The sequence below is a fragment of the Phascolarctos cinereus genome, unplaced genomic scaffold, assembly GCF_003287225.1.
Source record: "Phascolarctos cinereus isolate Bilbo 61053 unplaced genomic scaffold, phaCin_HiC Scaffold_3;HRSCAF=262, whole genome shotgun sequence".
In the NCBI taxonomy this organism is placed as follows: domain Eukaryota; kingdom Metazoa; phylum Chordata; class Mammalia; order Diprotodontia; family Phascolarctidae; genus Phascolarctos; species Phascolarctos cinereus.
In genome coordinates this window covers 190,574,561-190,592,359 of record NW_027555736.1, presented here as the reverse complement: position 1 = coordinate 190,592,359, position 17,799 = coordinate 190,574,561, and the positions used below count along the sequence as shown (strand labels likewise).

The 17,799-nt window shown below is 39.5% G+C and overlaps 1 long non-coding RNA gene across 1 annotated transcript; it reads left to right on the top strand.

Moving 5' to 3' along the window:
* The first annotated feature begins 12,272 nt into the window (after positions 1-12,272).
* On the top strand, positions 12,273-15,658 carry LOC110223656 (uncharacterized). The gene is made up of 2 exons (XR_013485110.1): positions 12,273-13,018; positions 14,854-15,658. It is a non-coding gene; the product is annotated as an uncharacterized LOC110223656 (long non-coding RNA).
* Positions 15,659-17,799: the final 2,141 nt, after the last annotated feature.

Here is a 17,799-nt window from a genome sequence, read left to right as displayed (position 1 = left end):
AGCAGTATAGATTAATGGGAAAAAACTTTACACTGGGAACAAAGGTCGAGGCCAAGCTATACCAGTAAATACATATGTGGCTTTTAGATAAGTCACTTAAACCAGTATTCTGACTCTTAAAATGAGTGTTGTTTGCTAAAAATACTCGTCCTGCCATCTCTCTTGAGACTGCTGTAGCCCAAGTTGATCCAGGTCTTTCTTTGATCTCCTAAGGCAGGGGTGGTACAACCTGAGGCTTCCAGGTAGCCCTCTGGGTCCTCAAGCTTGGCCTTTTGACTGAATCCAAACTTCACAAAATAAATCCCGTTTATAAAAGAATTTGTTTTGTTAAACTTGGGACTCAGTCAAAAGGCCAGACAGCTAGAAGACCACATGTGGCCTCAAGGCCTCAGGTTCCCCACCCCTGGAACATTTAGTCAACAAACACTAAATCTTTAATCACATAGTTTAGAACTTAATTATGAACGTGTGCCATATTTGCTATGGGTATTATTTGAACCTTTACTGTTTATGGCCCACAACACTTAGCAGATAACTCATTGTTATGTAGGTAAAGTGCCATGGACTAGATAAATACTTGTGTTTAAACATAGGTGAAGTTTTTTTTTCTTTGTAATTATACCTTGCCCCTCCTCCCAATTTACACACACATACCTATACCCTCATTTCTTCCCTATTCTTACTTTAAGGAAAAATTATTTTTAAACTGTTCAAATGATTTGATTTTCAACACTTTAATTTTGTTAAATTTATGAAATTATTTTGAATGAATATAGAAGGACCCAGAGGTTACATGACTTATCCAAAAGTCATATCCATTACAATTTCATATACTAGTTCATTTACTTACCCAAAATTCACATATCAATCTCAGTTATCCCAAGCTTTTTACCATCACAAAACCCAGAGTTAGGGGTAGACAAGGAGGAGGAAGAGACAGTTACAACCTACACTAATGAAGGAAATACCCACATTGAAGTATTCACACATCCATTGAAGATTGTCAGAGCCTACCCAAGCAATGAGACATAATAGCACATTTCCTCATATCAGTGTAAATAGGTAAGTAGTATAGGCATGATTATCCCCATTTTGTAGATAAGGAAACTGTAAGGCTAAATGACTTGATCATAGCCTTATAGCACATATAAATCCAAGACTCAGTGATATTCAATGTTCTTTCCTTTATGCCAAACTACCTATAAAGTCATAAAATCATAAGAATCAAAGATTTAACACAGGAAGGGAAATTCAGGTTCATCAGCTCCAACCCCCTTATTTTTGTAATTTTTCCTTTTTATTTGTTGTGAGATAGACATAAATATTTCCCTCATACAAAGAATGGAAAAAAGGACAGCATAAGAAACCATGAATCTCCAGTATGTACAGCTTGGCTTCATAAAGTATATTTTGAATTTTATATGGTAGTTTCAATGCTGTGCAGCCTATCTTTCTGAACTGCCTTTGGCTGTCTTCTGTGTATGTTTTTATTGATTCATTATGCTTTTCTCTTTTACATTTATCTGTGTCTTAAAGGGGCATATTGAAGTATCCTTACAGTTATAGTTTTGCTTCCTTTTTTCCCCTGTAATTTATCCCTTTCCTGCAGCTAGGTGGTGCAGTGGTTAGAGCACTGGGCCTGGATTCAGGAAGACCTGAGTTCAAATCGGCCTCAGACACATAACACTTACTAGCTATGTGACCCTGGGCAAGTCATTTAACTCCATTGCCTAACCTCCCCCCAAAAAAAAAAATTTATCCCTTTCCTTCAAGTATTCAGATGCTTTGCTTTTAATCATAATAGTTTCCCTGCTTATCTCATTTCAGTATTATTTATTTTACTAGATCATGATAGGTACCCCTACTTTTAAACATTTGCCAAAAGTATAATAAATTTTGCTCCAATCTCTCATTTTACTCTGGATCTTTATGTTTCAAGTGTTTCTTAAAACATAAATAACATGCTGTTAGATTCAGCTTTCTAATCATCATACTAAAACTCTTCTACTTTGTGGATGACTTCATCTTACTTGCATTTATTGTTCTGATGGTTAACTTTGTATTTCTCTCCATTATAACTGTTGAGGTTCAAGGTGTGTTGTGGGGTCGTCTCAAAAGACTCCACAGACTCAGACCATCTCCAACCCAAGCAAAGGCATTTATTGAGAATTACACCTCTCAGAAAGTGAGCTAAGCTCCAAGAAGGAATCAGCAGGTTATCAAGGCAAGGTAGAGATTTGTATAGGGCAAAAGGTGCAATTACATCATTACAGAATATATGAATATTAAAATATAGGAGTTTATTGATATGGGAGGGACTTAGTCTTGGTGGAACTATGCATGAGCTGCCCATAGTTCATACAGAAAAGCCCACTTTGGGGGGTATTTATGTATAATAATGGTGTTATGATAAGCTTCTCTACTTCATAAGTTCACCTTAGGACATTCCTTTGCTATTACTGTACAGGCATCCACTTAGGCTGTGATTTAATGGTCAAACATCCTGGTCAGTGTCCTGTTGGTGACGCTTTCTGATTGGTTGGCTATTGTGGTCCTGTCTCAGGCTAAATGGATGATGTGGTTGAAAACATGGGCACACCTCTATTCTAGTAAAGCATATGAGGAAGTTGGGATACTGGGGGTGGGGGTAGTGTCTAGATTGGGGCTGGGGGCAGTGGCTAGATTGCATCAATAACTTTTTTTTCTCTCCTTTTTTCTCCCTCTTTACAAGGAAGAAAGGAGTAGAGAAAGAAAAGGAATGTGTTCAACACTAGTAAATTAGTAATTTAAGTGGTCTGTTCCCACTTCTTCACCAAGTTAGGCCCAATCTCTGGTTCTTAACTTTTTTCTTTTTAATCCCCCCTTTACGATCTGTCTTCAGAAGTGTAATTTGCTTCACTTGTGACTATTCTCTAATTTTGTACCCTTTTTTTCTGCAAGTGTGGGACAGATATTTATTTCCTACACGTGAGAATTACTATAACACAGAAGGCTCATACTACACATTAGCAGAGAACTTGAGTAGTAGTAACTACTATCATATTCTTATAGGCGGTAGTAGCAATATCTTATCCTTTCTTCTCCCGTTGTCCCTTTCCTTCCCCCCCTTATTCCTCCTCCAGGCAAGTTAGGATTATTTTTCTCTAAGAATTTGAGAGTTGGAAGAAACTCTCCATCCATACATACACATACATGAAAGGAATCCAATTCTAACATAGCTTACAGGTGGTTATCCAAGAAGAAGGAACTCACCACCTCTTGAGACAGCTCATTCCACTTTTATTGTTGTTCCAATTGTTAGGAAGTTTTCCTGACATCAAGCCTTTTTCACAACTTCCACCCAGTGTTCCTGGGTCTGCTTTCAGGGGCCAAAGATAACAAATCTAATCTTTCTTCCATATGACAGCCCTTTAAATACTTAAAAGACAGCTAACATATCCTTCTCTTCTTCAGGTGAAACATACCTGATGTCTTCAACTGATTCTTATATGCAATGGACTTAAGACCCCTTCATCATTTGGGGACTGTATAAAACCAGGAGCTTGTTCAGAACCCAAGAAATATGAATGGGTCAGGAGGAAGTATTCCAGTCTAATTCTGAAAATGAACTGCTTGTAGAGAGAGGGAGTACCTCATTCCCTTCTCCACCCTCCCCCTGGTTAGAGAAGGAACTTGTAAACTCTGGCAGGTTAGAGGATTAAGCGTACTACCGTCTTTCTGGAACATTAGCACCTGGTGACATTTTCTGCATCAGAATCCATAGATAGACTGGTCACATTTTCAAAGCTAAACAATGAGTCCAGCAAGGAAAAACAAAAACCAGGAAAACTACACCATTCCTAAGGGGAACATTGTGAAGACTCTAGCAAAAGGACTTTCAGAATGTGAGTTAGCTCTTTACTATGTGCCCTGCAACTTTGAGCCCTCTTTCCCTTGAAATTTGTATGTACTGATAGGAAATTGTCACAGACTTTTAGGGGAATGTTTTGTGCCTACTATTCTTATTATAGTGCCATTAAAAAATAGCCCTTTCTAAAAGCTAATTGTCTGCCTGACTGGTTGATACCAAGTGATAATCATGGGGGAAATCACTGTGGGGAGTTCCTGAGCTATAGAACTAAACACTCTGCCTCCAACCCCTCAAGGCTGCCCTCAGATCTGAGGGACAAGTATGAAACTTATTCTGGGAACCTGACCTTCTAGTTAGAAGGGAGGTTTGGGAGATTAGCTCCAGAGTTTGTATGCGCTGAATCAAAGAAGAAAGAAAATTAAAAAAACAAAGATAAAAAAACCCCAGTGACTTCAGAAATAAAAGTAGGAGCTACTTTTTTTTTTAAAGACTAATAAAATAGACAAACTATTAGCTAATTTGAGAGGGAGGAAGGAAAAGGGAAAGAGAGAGACTGACCAAATTATCAAAAAGGAAAATTAACAATAGATGAAGAAATAAAGGGAATTATTAGAAATATTTTACCCAATTATATGCCAACAACATGACAAATTAAATGGAGTAATATTTGTAAAACTATAAAATACCCAGACTAACGGAATAAGAAATAAAGAATTTTAAAAGTCCACCCTCAGAAAAGAAATTGAACAAGCCATAAATGAATTCCAAAATGGGGGGGAGGTAGCAAAATATTAGAATTGTAATGAGTAGTTTACTATAGCTCTATAAAATTATCATTGGGATTTCTGAAGATTTGTTCCACCCCTACCCCACTAAGAATTCTTGATTAAACAGAACAGTTTCAAAAGATCTGGTTAAACTTTTAGAGACTGGGTATTAAAGTGGCTGAGGCACAACCGAGAGTGGTAAACTAAGAATTCCATGAAATCCCGTCCCTTCTGGTGACAGGAGCTATTTGGGATGACAGTACACCAACGCAGGAACATGTCCTAAAAATGTGTGAATCTCACTCAGTCCATAAATGTTTTAAGTACCCAGGTAGTGAGATGCACTGTGAGAAAAGGAGATGTGAAGGCGCATGAAAAAGAAGCTCCTCAAGTCAGGGAAGTTTTCAGTTTTGTCTCTGGGTTCCCGTCACCTCGTTCAGTGTGTTGCACACGCTAAGCGCTCAATAAATATTTGTTGAATTTAACCTTGACATAGCATTATACCTTTGTCCTTCCTTTCATAACCTGTGCTAAAGTCTCAGCCAGTCAGAAGTAGGTAAAAAAGCACTACCTTCACACCCTCACTATTACCCTTCCCATCTGCATGCCTCCTATTCAAGAAGGCCCTGAAGAAGGTACTACTCAGCATTCCTCCATTGGCCTAGTTCCCTATGTATTGGTTAAAAAGTTCAGTCACCATTTGTATATGAAGTGATAGCAGCTTTTTTCCTGATCCTCTGAATTTCCTATCCTCTTATAATTTAAAAGTTGCCACCTGGAGCCAGGTCAGCCAACAGGACACAAGGGACTACATATCTTATTTGTGTGGGGTTATCTTTTTTTGTAAGTACTTTTCATCTAAATCCTTTAAAAGTGGCCATATTTTGCTTTCCTTTATTTTGTAAATCAGGAGAGTAGTCAAGAGAACGGAGAGGGGTAAAAGAGTGAGAGATGAGGATGAGGTAGGGAGAATCAGGCATACAAACTGGAGCCTACCTCAGTTTACTGTTCCCTTGGTGCTGCCACAATAATGTGACGTTCAGGAAATTCTGGTGTCTAACCAACCGATCCTACTCAGAATTCCCAAGCAGTAATGACATTTAACTTAATGTGGGAAAATGATGCTGGGGTGGAGATGAGCACTAGGATCAATCTTGTCTACCCACTTGGAGGGACAAAAAAGTGAGTTGCCATAACAGACTGATGGGAAGTCAAGGCGTTATTACTCCCTTATCCCCTGTACTCGTCACAGGCAGCAGAGGGGACTAGCTAGAGAATTCTAGAAGCTGAGAAACAGAAGCAAAAGGCATGTTAGGTGAGATTACAAGGGCAATTAGAGCTCACTTGGAGTTTAACACAGCTGCCATTTCCCATTTAACTGCCTGACAATTTACTTCCTGGTTCCTTTTTGCCAAGGAGCAAAAGGGGTTAAAAAGAGACAAGCTAATTGTCTGTCCTCAGCAATTAGTCAAAAAACAACCTGTGATAAGATTTTACCTGTTAAATCTAATGGCCTTTTCTCAGTCCTCTTGACCTCTGCATCATCTGATATCATTGACCTTTGAAATCATATAACATATGATTTCTTTTCTGGGTTTTCCTGATGCTGCTCTCTTCATTCTTCTCCAAACTGGCTTACCATTTTTCTCAGTCTCCTTGTTAGTTTTCTAGGACCTTCTTCTCTTTTTATTTCTTGACCTCTAATCAACTCCCATGGGTCAGTTTTCATCTCTCTGCAAATGATTCAAGATCAAAATATCTAGTCCATTTTTCTCTTGAGATGTAGTCTACATCACTACCTACCTATTGTACATTCCAAATCAAATGTCCCAAAGTTATCTCAAATGCAGCATATCTTAAGCAGAACTTGATGTCTTTCCTCAAAAGTCTGCCCTGCCTCTGAATTTCCCTATTACTGTTTTAATATATAATGGGTGTGCCTGACTCAAGCTGACAAACTGTTATTTTAAGTGGAATAAAATGGGGCACTTGTAAGTCATTAAATGATTAAGCAAAGGAGATTTCCTTAGCCATATCATAGAAAGGATATTTAGCAAGGACGCTGTAGTGCTTAGCTTAGATAGACACGAATGCCCTTTGCCTCCATATGGAAACACAGTAGGGAAGACACTGGCAACTCACACAGTCTTGGGATATCCTCCAAGTCTAAATGGCCCCAACTCCATGTGGGTAGACCTTTTTATTTTCTTAAGCAATAAGAAATCCACTTCAATGTGGCCGGAGTCCACCAGGAAGCCATATCTTAGCCTTAGTCGCCCTAGGCCAATCAAGTCTCAGACAGCTTTGTCAGATTTCAGGGAAAAAACTAAGCCTGGTAAGAGGAGGGGAAACCCTGATAACTAGGAATCCTATCAGAAGGTTTCACTATCCTTCTAGTCACCCAGGTTTTCATCTTCATTGTCATCTTCAACTTTTTACTCACAGATCCTGCATATCCAATCAGGTGCCAAACCTTGTCCTTTCTATCTCCATAACATGTCTTTAGCATTTATCCCTTTCTTTCTATTCACAAAACTATTCTTCTAACTCATGCCCTCATCACCTTTTGCCTGAAATACCAAAATAGCTTCATGATTGGTTTCCCTGTCTCAAGTCTCTCCCTACTCCAATCTATCATGTCACTCACCTACTTACTCAGTAAACTCCAGTGGCTCACTGGAGGGGAATCTCAATAGGATCAAATATAAAATCTTCTACTTGACATTGAAAGCTCTTCATATTTAAGAACTCTGATCAACTCAGTGACCAACCAACATTCCAGAAGACTCATAACAAAAACATGGTGCCCACCTCTTGACAGAGTGATAGACTCAGAATTTAGATTAAGACATATATTTTTTGGACATGGCCTATAAAGGAATTTGTTTTGACTATGCATATTTGTTACAATAAAAAATACCTCTTCACAACCTGGCCTCTTTGTACCTTAGCAGCCTTCTTCTTCCATATACTCTATGGGCCAGCTGTATTGGCCTTTGTCACACAGTATAGTCCATCTTCAATCTCCATGCCTTTGTACTAGCTAGCCTACATACCTGAAATGCTCTCTGTCTTTACCTCCACCTTTCAATTCCTGGTTTCCTTAAGACTCATCTCAGTGCTATCTTCTCCAGGAAGCCTTTCCTGATTGTCCCCTTCTCCCTCTACTCAGGTTAGCTTGTACCTATGTGGTATCTATCTCATATATACTTGCATTTGTATATGTTGTCTCCCCTATTAAAATATAAGCTCCTTGAGGGTAGGGACTGTTTTGCTTTTGTCTTTGTATTCCTGGTACCCAGATCAGTGCCTGGCACATAATGGGCACTTAATAGATGCTTGTTGATTCATTCAGTGATTCATTACTTACAAGTAATTACCTGCCTTTTGCTCATCCCATTTTTGGATCATTCTAAATATTATGCACTCCTAGTTTTACCCATAGGGTCAAGCAGAATATACCTAATCACTCTTCCCCAAGATAATCTTACTAATAAGACTTGAAGATAATTATGTCATCTCTTTTCCAAACTAAGCATCCTCTGTTACTTCAATTGATTCTCTTAAGGGTACAGTTTCTAATCTACTTAACATCTTCTGAACATACTTATTAAAATATGGTATCTAGCCATATGGTGGTGCATGCCTGTAAGATCCCTGCTACTTGGGGAGGCTGAGGATGGTAGATTGCATAAGCCCAGGACATCTAAGCTAAGTTGACTGTGTGTCAACACTACATCCAGCACTAATATAGGAAGCCCCAGGAGCAGGAAGGCACCAGGCTTCTTGTGCCAGGCCAGAAATGAAGTTAGTCAAAGCTTCTATAGCAATAAATAATGAGATTAGCCCCAGTAGTGGTGGCTGCATTTCCAACCTGGACTAGATAGGGAGACCTAGTCTCCAAAAAAATGTAGTATGCAGAACTGAATACAAGGTTATTTAGATGTGGTCTGACTGGGGTAAAAGGCATCAAAGACAATCATCTCCTTATTCTCGACTCTTAGGGGTAAGCCTAACACCAGCACCCTGTTAGATCAAATTTCATGTTGGGACAAAATGAAGCCACTCACAAGTCATTGATAAGTTAATAATGGTACTTTACTTTGCCCTAACACAACAAGACCAATAACAAGGATATAATGGCATTTAACTTCTCTGGATGTAGACCCCCTTCCCTCCCCCATCTTCATGTGGAAAGATGTCGGGTCAATAGGACAAGTTATGATCAATTTGAGTGGTCTTCAGATATCTACCAAGTCAGAGTGATGTTGAATCCATTTGGGTGGGAATTTTTATGCTGTTAGGTCACCAGGAAGCTACTTCAAGTGAGGCAGAGGTCAGTCAGGTCCCAGGGACAGCTTTGTTTCCTAGAGAAAATTAATCCCTGTAGCAATGAAACAGTACTTGCGCATGGATATTGCTTCTACTTATGCATTCTAACATCAGTTGGGGGAGGGGGTACTACCATATCTCACTGTTTATTCATATTGTGGTTGCAGTCCACTAAAACTCACAGGCAATTTCCATGTGATCTGGGCATGTCTTCTCTAGCCTGTATTTGTATAACTGGATTTTTTAAAACCCAGTTTCAGTCTTTAATCTTATTAAATTTCATCTTTTATTAGATTTTGCTTATTCTGGCCAGCCAAGATGTCTTTGGATGGAGATTCTGTTGTCCAGCATGTTAGTTTTCCCTTTATGTTTAGGCCCACCTAATTTTGATGTGTAACACACCCCCTATGTATGAGGCATTAAACAAAAACCCAGATTAAGAGTTCACTTGTTTACCACTCCCCACCCCTACCCACCATTGAATGCTTCAGAAAAAGTATTCTTAACTGTTTTGTGTGACATGGAACTTTTTTTGGCAGTGTGATAAAGCCTATGTATCCCTTCTCAGAATAATGTTTTGTTACCTATATTCATAGCTGAAGGAATTCAATTAGAGGTTGATGAAAAAAAAATAATTTCAATCCAGCCAAATTCACAGATTCACTAAAATCTATTCATGATCCTAGCTTAACAGCCCCAACTTTTTAGAGTCTAGAGAGTGACTCAAAAGTTAATAGTTAAGTTATAAATTCAGATCGTAAACAAACCTAAAAGGACATTTGTTCTTTGTTTTGTTACGAAGTCCCTAGAAACTAATAGTTGCCTATGTAGGAGGGTGAGCCTCTGTTCACTGGGGAAGTTTCTCAGAGGCAATAAGAGCCTCTCTCTGTGAGAACAGACCCAATAAATTGACAAAGGCAACCCTGGGATAAGCCAGCCTTTCTTTCTTAACCCTTCAACCAGTTACAGTATTCAAAGATCTGGGAGCAAAAGTAACATAAAATACCTTGCTTTCCTACCAACCTCTGTTCTACAACCCCCTGGATCAAAGGCAAATTTATAAAACACACATCAGAAATTGGACCTTTCTGTATAAAAAGGGGAAGCTAAGGAGCCATCTTTGTTGCTGGCTTCCTTTTCTTCACCAGCAGTCCTACGAGCTGATCTGCAATTTCAAGCAGTTACGCAGACAGCTAATGGAGACCAAACTTTAGACATAGACCTGAAAACTGACAGCATCATCCATTTTCATCCCTCCTGATGTCTCAATTGACTGCAAAGAACATCCTTTCATAAATCTGATTTTGTTCTTGGACTGTACTTTTCCTTTCCTAGCATTGGCACTGATTTGTCACAAACCTCTCATTTAAAAAGACATTTGCTAGGGGCACCTGGATAGTGCAGTAGATAAAGCACTGGCCCTGGATTTAGGAAGACCTGAGTTCAAATCTGGCCTTTGACACTTACTAGCTGTGTGACCCTGGGCAAGTCACTTTACCCCATTGCCTTGCTCAAAAAAAAATGATAATAAAATAAAAAGATATTTGTTGCTAACAGTAGGAAGTAAGTGGGTAGGAAAGTTTAATCAATTCTCCTTTTCATATTGAGAAAAATCAGAAAGCAAAATAGCATTAATTAACCATCCCTTTTGAGGTCCTGTTTATTCTCTTTTGATGTAATATGAGGGCTTTGGATGAAGTCTTCTCTAAGGTCTCTTTCATCTGTAATATTTCATATTCTAATATTACTTCCTGGGCAGAAAAACTACAAAATTGGGTTGGACAAACTAAGGGTTCATGTTTCTATTATGATGATCGGTGCTACTCTGGAAATATCATCAAGGAATGGAACTCAGTAAATTTCACATTAATAGGTTGCCCAAAATGAGGAGTTTCAAAAACATATTTATTTTTTCTTTCCATGGAGAGGGAAGAAGAGATTTGGGACTGGAGACTGGAAATGAATAAGTGGTTAATAATTAACATACATCAACCAAGTAGAATGAAGAAATTATGGATCTTTGTTTGAAGGATTAAGGAACTGGGAGCTATTTGTCAAATAATTTAATGATAATTTTACCCATCTTTCAATATATAGATCCTGTCTCCCTTCTTGAAGTTTTGTAGTATAGCTGAAAAAAGCATTATTTATTTATTTAAAGTCCTTGGTTCAAATACTCCCTTTGCTACTTACTATTTATAGAACTTTCTAAATATCTCTGGATCTCAGGTTCTCTACCTCTAAGATGAAATTATTGGACTAGATGATCTTTAAGGCCTCTTCCAACTCTAAATCCTATGAAAGCATTCCATTGGCAAAAATATTGAGATCAGAAATAGCAAATATTGGAGAACCTGTAGGAATATAGAATCAGTAATACACTATTGAAAGAGCTGAGAATTGATTCCGTCATCTTTAGTGGGGAGGGCAGGGAGGGATGGAGCCTGTCCATCAGTTAGGGAATGGCTGAAAAATTTTGGCATATGAATGTAATAAAATATTGTGCCAGGAGAAATAACAAAAGGAGTGATTTCAGAGAAGCTGGGAAGACTTGTATGAACTAATGCAGAGTGAAGTAAACAGAACCAGGAGAATGATTATACAATAACAACATAGAGACAACTTTGAAAGACTTGAAAATTCTGATGAAACATGATTCCAAAGAACAGATGATGCAGCATGTTATCTACCTCCTGACCGAGAGGTGATGGACTCAAAATGTAGAGTAAAACACAGTTCTGGACATTGCCAGTGTAGGAATTTATTTTGCTTGACTACACATATTCATTAAAATGGTTTTGTTTTTCTCTTTTTCTATAAATATTAATATTTAAAATAAAATACTTTTTTTAAAAAAATTTGGAATTATACAAGAAAATCCAGTAAACTCTTCATACCCTTTGTTCTAAAAATCTAATTCTCAAGGAGGTCAAAGACATAAATAGAAAGATCCCACATATATCAAAATAGTCATAGTAGCACATTTTGTAGTGGCAAATTAAATAAAGTTATTGCACGTCGGTTGCGGAATTGCTGAAAATATTGTGGATATGTGAATGTAATGGGATAATATTTTGCTCTTAAAGAATGATGAATTCATTACAGTATTCAAAAAACTATTCAGAAAAACATCTAAGGCCTATGTGAATCCTAAAGAAGTCAGAACCAGGAAACAATATCACAGTGACTACGGTAACATAAATGAAAACATCACCAAAAGATGTCAGCTCAAATGCAATGAGCAGTCTTGGTTCCAAAGGATAGACGATAAAACACTTCCATGGGGGACTGCAACTACAAAATACTTAACTTATTGTGGGAGATCATTGCTTTTGTTGGTGAATTTTGCTGAACTAGTTTTGTTTAAGTGAGCTCCTAGTTATTGCTGTTGTTGTTGTTGGGGAAGGGGCAGGTTGTTGTCTTTTATGTTACAGAGTGTTGGAGCATGCCCAGATCACTTAAGATAGAGGGACTAGCTTCTGAGAGAAGACATTCTTCATTCCTCTTCCACTTGTGTGGGAGTATCCTCTTTTGACTGGCTATCTAGCCAGAACAGACTGTCTGTAAAACTGCCAGACTGGGAAAGTCTCACTGTCTTTCCTGGGCTCTCTTTCCTATGTGCTCTTATCCTGCTGGTTGTCCAGAGAAGGTGAGGTTCACCCACAGTGCAGGTGCCACAAACTGAATTGGTGAAGGGAGAAGGGCTCCCTTCCCTTGTTCTCCTGTGGTCCTAAGGAATGGGCTCAGTTGTGTTTGCCTTGTTCTGTTTCATTTTTCCTTCTCAGTTTCAGGTGCAGAAGGTAGACTCCCCACTGGACCCTGAATCATTGACTCATGGTGACCACAGAGACAGGATTCCAGGCTGGATTTTGCAGCCAGCCAACCTGGCAGGGAAGCCCTGAGAACCCAAGGTGCCTGGGACTCAAGGGGAACTTTGGACTTGGAACTTGGGATTATGCAAAATAGAAACTGAGATAAGCTGTGAACCTCATCCTCCAAGACTGTCTTCTCTAGAGCGTGAAGTGGTACTGATGGTAGAGTGGGGGGATTATGCCCTTCATGTTGGGGAGTATGTTTGTATATTTGTCATTATACCTTTGAAGTGAACGTTCCTTTGTAAAAGCCAATCTAGCTGTTAATAAGTTAAATAAAATTGGGGTACAAGGGAGCCCCCTCTTACAATTGAGGGATCACCATCAGAGGAGGCTAAAGCCAGTGGTAGAGAACCTAGACCCCTCCCAAAACAAAACTCCCTTAAGGTACCTGAGAACCTGGGATCGGGTGTGGGAGGGGAATGTAACATACTTGGCCTTCAGGCAGTGAAGGCCAGAGTAATAATTGTTACATGTCAGGGTTTGTCTGAGATAAAATTGGGTCCCTCACATTTTTGTAGCCCCCTAGAAAGATTCTCTGCCCAGGACTTTTAATTTTAGGTACCTTAAGTCTTTTTGATCTTAAAGAAATTGGCATTTTATATTTTTTTGGCTGTAAATCGATGGTTGATTTTTTTTCTCAGTGTGTATTTTCAGATCTATTGATTTAATTTTGTAAACTTTTCATTTATTGATTAGTTGATTGTCTAAATACTAATACTTTCTGTATTATTGAAATGTTATTGAATCATATATAAAGTATTGTTATTAAGTTTAATGTGACAAATCTGGAATCAGTGGATTGCTACTATCTATTAGAAATGTTCATATTGTTTTTTTGCATTTAAACAGCACCGAGACTGCCTTTTGTGAGAGCAAAATGCCCTACAACTTGTAAGGGTAAGAATGCCTGTAAAATCCATAGGTAGCTGGCATTCTTAGTTTCTTCTCTAATTGGACCCACTAGTCTTCATGTCTATTTGAGTAGATGATTCCAGTTGGCTTACTCCTATACTATCAGGGATCTGTGAGGGAATTTCATCTGCCCTTTGGAATAAGGACCCAAAATAAATTTGCCTAGATGTCTATGGGAATCACTTATGGTATAATGGGATCCCTGGACAATTCCAATGTGCCATGTATTGAAAGGGACACTTATCAGACCTCGTTTGGATGGCCTTATGCACAGAGGGAATCACGGAAGAGTTTCTTCCTAGAACCATTTTCTCTTGTGAAATGGAGGTAACACTTAGTTGATGCCAGGTTCCAAATCCCTGCAGATCGAGCTCCATGTTTGGAAAGCTCAGTGTGGACTAGGTTTCTGTCCAAGAGGAGAAGCCAGTTTTCTTTGTCTTTGTTCTTTCTTTCATTTATGAGTTGAGAAAAGCTCTGTAAGACTAAAGTTGAACAAGCAGAAATATTTGGTAAGCTTTGTGAAATGTTCCTTATTTTGTTGAATCTGCAAAACTTTGTATATGTGTATAATTGTGATTTACATATTTACATGTGGGATTGTATATAATTGTGCATCACTGGCCATTTTGAGACTTTACTATATGAAACTAAAGGAAGCAAGTGAAAAGATACTGCTTATGCCTCCCCAGAGAACTGTTCAGAACTAGGGACAAGGATCATGTTCAAAATGTACCTACCTATGGGGCAGCTAGGTGGTGCAATAGATAGAGCACTGGCCCTGGATTGAGGAGGACCTGAGTTCAAATTCAGACTCAGACACATAACACTTACTAGCTATGTGACCCTGGGCAAGTCACTTAACCCCATTGCCTAGACAAAAAAAAAAATGTACCTACCCCTGCCTATTTGCCAGAGATGTCATATTTCAAATGGGGTATAACAAGCCGGAACATACTCAAGTCACCTAAAATGGAAGCACCAGCTTCTGGGAGAAGATATTCTTTATTCCACTACCACTTGTATGGGAGTACCCTCCTTCAGTTGGCTGCATAGTCAGAATAGGCTGTGTCTTTAAAACTGCCAGACTGCTCTTTACTGTGTGTTCATTTCTTGCTAGGTTTCCAGAAGGGGTGAAGGTTTGCCCTGAGAAACTGGCTTGGGATATTTGCCTTCTTCAGTTTCGTTTGTCCTCAGTGTCAAGTGCAGAAGGTAGACTCCCCACTGGGAGCCTGAATCATCGACTCATGGTGACCTCAGAGACAGGATTCCAGGCTGTATTTTGCAGCCAGCCAACCTAGCAGGGAAGCCTTGAGAACCCAAGGTGCCTGGGACTCAAGCCCAAGGGGGCTTTTGGACTTGGAACTTGGGACTGTACTATAAAGGAACTGAGAGAAGCTGTCATCCGCATCCTCCAAGGCTCCCCTCTCCAGAATATGAAGTGATGCTGATGATAGAGGAAGGAGATTATGTTTCACATATTGGGGAGTATCTTTGTAGATGTTACTGTACCTTTGACGTGAATATTCCTTAGTGAAAGCTAATCTGGCTGTTAAGTCAAATGGAACTGGGGTACAAGGGAAACCCCCTCCTACAATTAAGGGAACACCATCGGGGGACTAAGCCAATGATAGAGAGCCTAGACCCCCCCCAACTCTGGGACTAAAGCCAATGATAGAGAGCCTAGACCCCCCCCAACTCTGGGACTAAAGCCAATGATAGAGAGCCTAGACCCCCCCCCCAACTCTGAATCTGAGATGGGACAGGAAATGAGGGGGTGGGGAGTGAAATGTAATATACCTGGCTTTTAGGCAATGGAGGCTAGGCAATTAATGTTACATTTTGTTTGTTTTTTGTTTTAGTGGGGGCACATATATTGGTAAATGACTGATATTTTAAAAAGGGAATAATAAAACCTTTTTTTTTTAACAAATATTCTTAGCTCATACTATTCCTTCTCTGAACAGCTATTATGCCTTATGTAACTATTGTATTCTCTTATTTGATCACATGCCATGTGATCATGTTCTGTGATTATTTGGGATGTGAGCTCTTCAAGATCAAGGCCTATGTCATACTTCTGTATACTCTATTGTTAAAACACATAGGGATTTCTCCACAAATATTCTTTAAATGCCAGGGACGCTGGCCTCCATACTATTTCTCACACAAGACACTCCATCTGAATATCTTTACTGACTGTGTCTGATATCTGGAACTCTCTTCTTCCTCATCTCTATCTCTTGGCTTCTCCGAGTTCCTTCAAGCCCCGCATAAAACCTCACCTTCTACAAGAAGCCTTTCCTGATTCCCTTCACTGCTAGTACCTTCCCTCCCTGACTTAGCACCAGTTTATCTTGTGTTATCTTGTTTGCACATAGTTGTTTGCTTGTTGTCTCCCCCATCAGACAGTGAATTCCTTGAGAGCAGGAAATATCTTTTGCCTTTTGCCTTTCTTTGTATCCCTAGAGCTTAACACAATGCCTGGCACATAGCAGACCTTTAATAAATACTCACTGACTGACTGACTAAATGTCACTCAACTCAGCTCAGAGGTACCATGTAACTCTTGATCCTCCCCATTCATAATCAGAACTAAAAGTCACTGGGCCTGGAGTCAGCAAGACCTGAGATCAGATCTGGCCTCCACTTACTGGCTGTGAGATCCTGGGAGAGTGTCTACCTCAGTTTCCTCAGCTGTAAAAATGAGGATACTAACAGCACCTACTTCCAAGGGTTGTTGTGAAAAGCAAATGAAATGATATTTGTAAAGCATTTACCACAGTGCCTAACATATAGCAGACACTATACAGATGTTTCTTCCCTTCCCGACACTGATGTGATCATGCATACGATCATGTATACAGGTATACACACATACATACACCTATATGATCACGCGGCAGACTTCTGGGTTTCTCCAGTAGCACTAGGGTACGTGACTAGCTGAAAGAGGGGATCAAATGTCTGGCTTCTCAAATTCTCTCTCTGTTTCCTTGGAGGCAGCTCAAAAAAAAAAAGATTCACATTGTAATTAACTTATAAAGCCTCTTCACACATAGTCTAGACACATGGGACATTTTCTTTCTAATCATTTTAAACTCCCCCGAGGGAAAAAAATAAAAGGTTTCAACCAATATCTCAGATGTTCTCAGGGACTCTGGTGAAAGGAATATATCTGACAATCACATCAACCCAGTCTCTTAGTCTGCCACCACAGCACAATTCAATAAGTTAGTCAATAAACATTTAATAAGTGCTTGCTAAGTGCTGAGGATACAAAAGGAGGCAAAAGACAGCCCCTACCCTCGAGGAGCTCACAATCAAATGTACAAACAAGTTATTTACGGGCTCAGTAGGAAATAATTAAGAGAGGTTGGGAAAAGTCATTTCCCCAGGAGCCTTCCTCCCCTACCCACATGCCTCACTAGCATGAAACAACAGCAGTCCCCGGGTCCAGGCTCCTCTCTCTTTTCCAGGGCCAGATAAGAACTCCAGAAATCCCACCAGGTTTTATTGGGTTGGGGGAGGGGTACCCCATTTCCTCTGGGGTCCCAATTCCAGCCAGGGATCCAGCAGATGTAACCAACTTCCAGCAAACCCTGTCTGCCCTTCATAGTGTAAGTGTGTCCTGTCAATAAGGCTGGCTTACTTCACTGTGTTTTCTTGTACTGGACTTTGGGAATTCTAAACCTTCCTAAGTCTCCATTAAGAAAGGCTTCACGTAATCATTGTGGAAAGTCCTTTTATTCCTTTGATCATCTAGTTGTTATGGAGTTGCTTCTTCTTTGGGTGGATCTTTAGATCTATAATGATTTTTTTTATACTAGTCAGTGTTCTTTTTGACATTTATTCACTTCTCCTGAATTGGGGCTTTGTGCCAGGGTCAGGATGTGCTCCCTACTGCACTTTTGGATGGAGTGGTTAGCCCTGGTTGGTTTCAACCTGGATCACCTGGGTTCCTGTACTGACCTCTACCTTCAGTGGTTCAGCTGCCTTGGTTCATTGAGGTTCAGAGTGCTAGCTAGATCTCCAAGATCAGGTATCTCAAAGATCTCTGGTATCT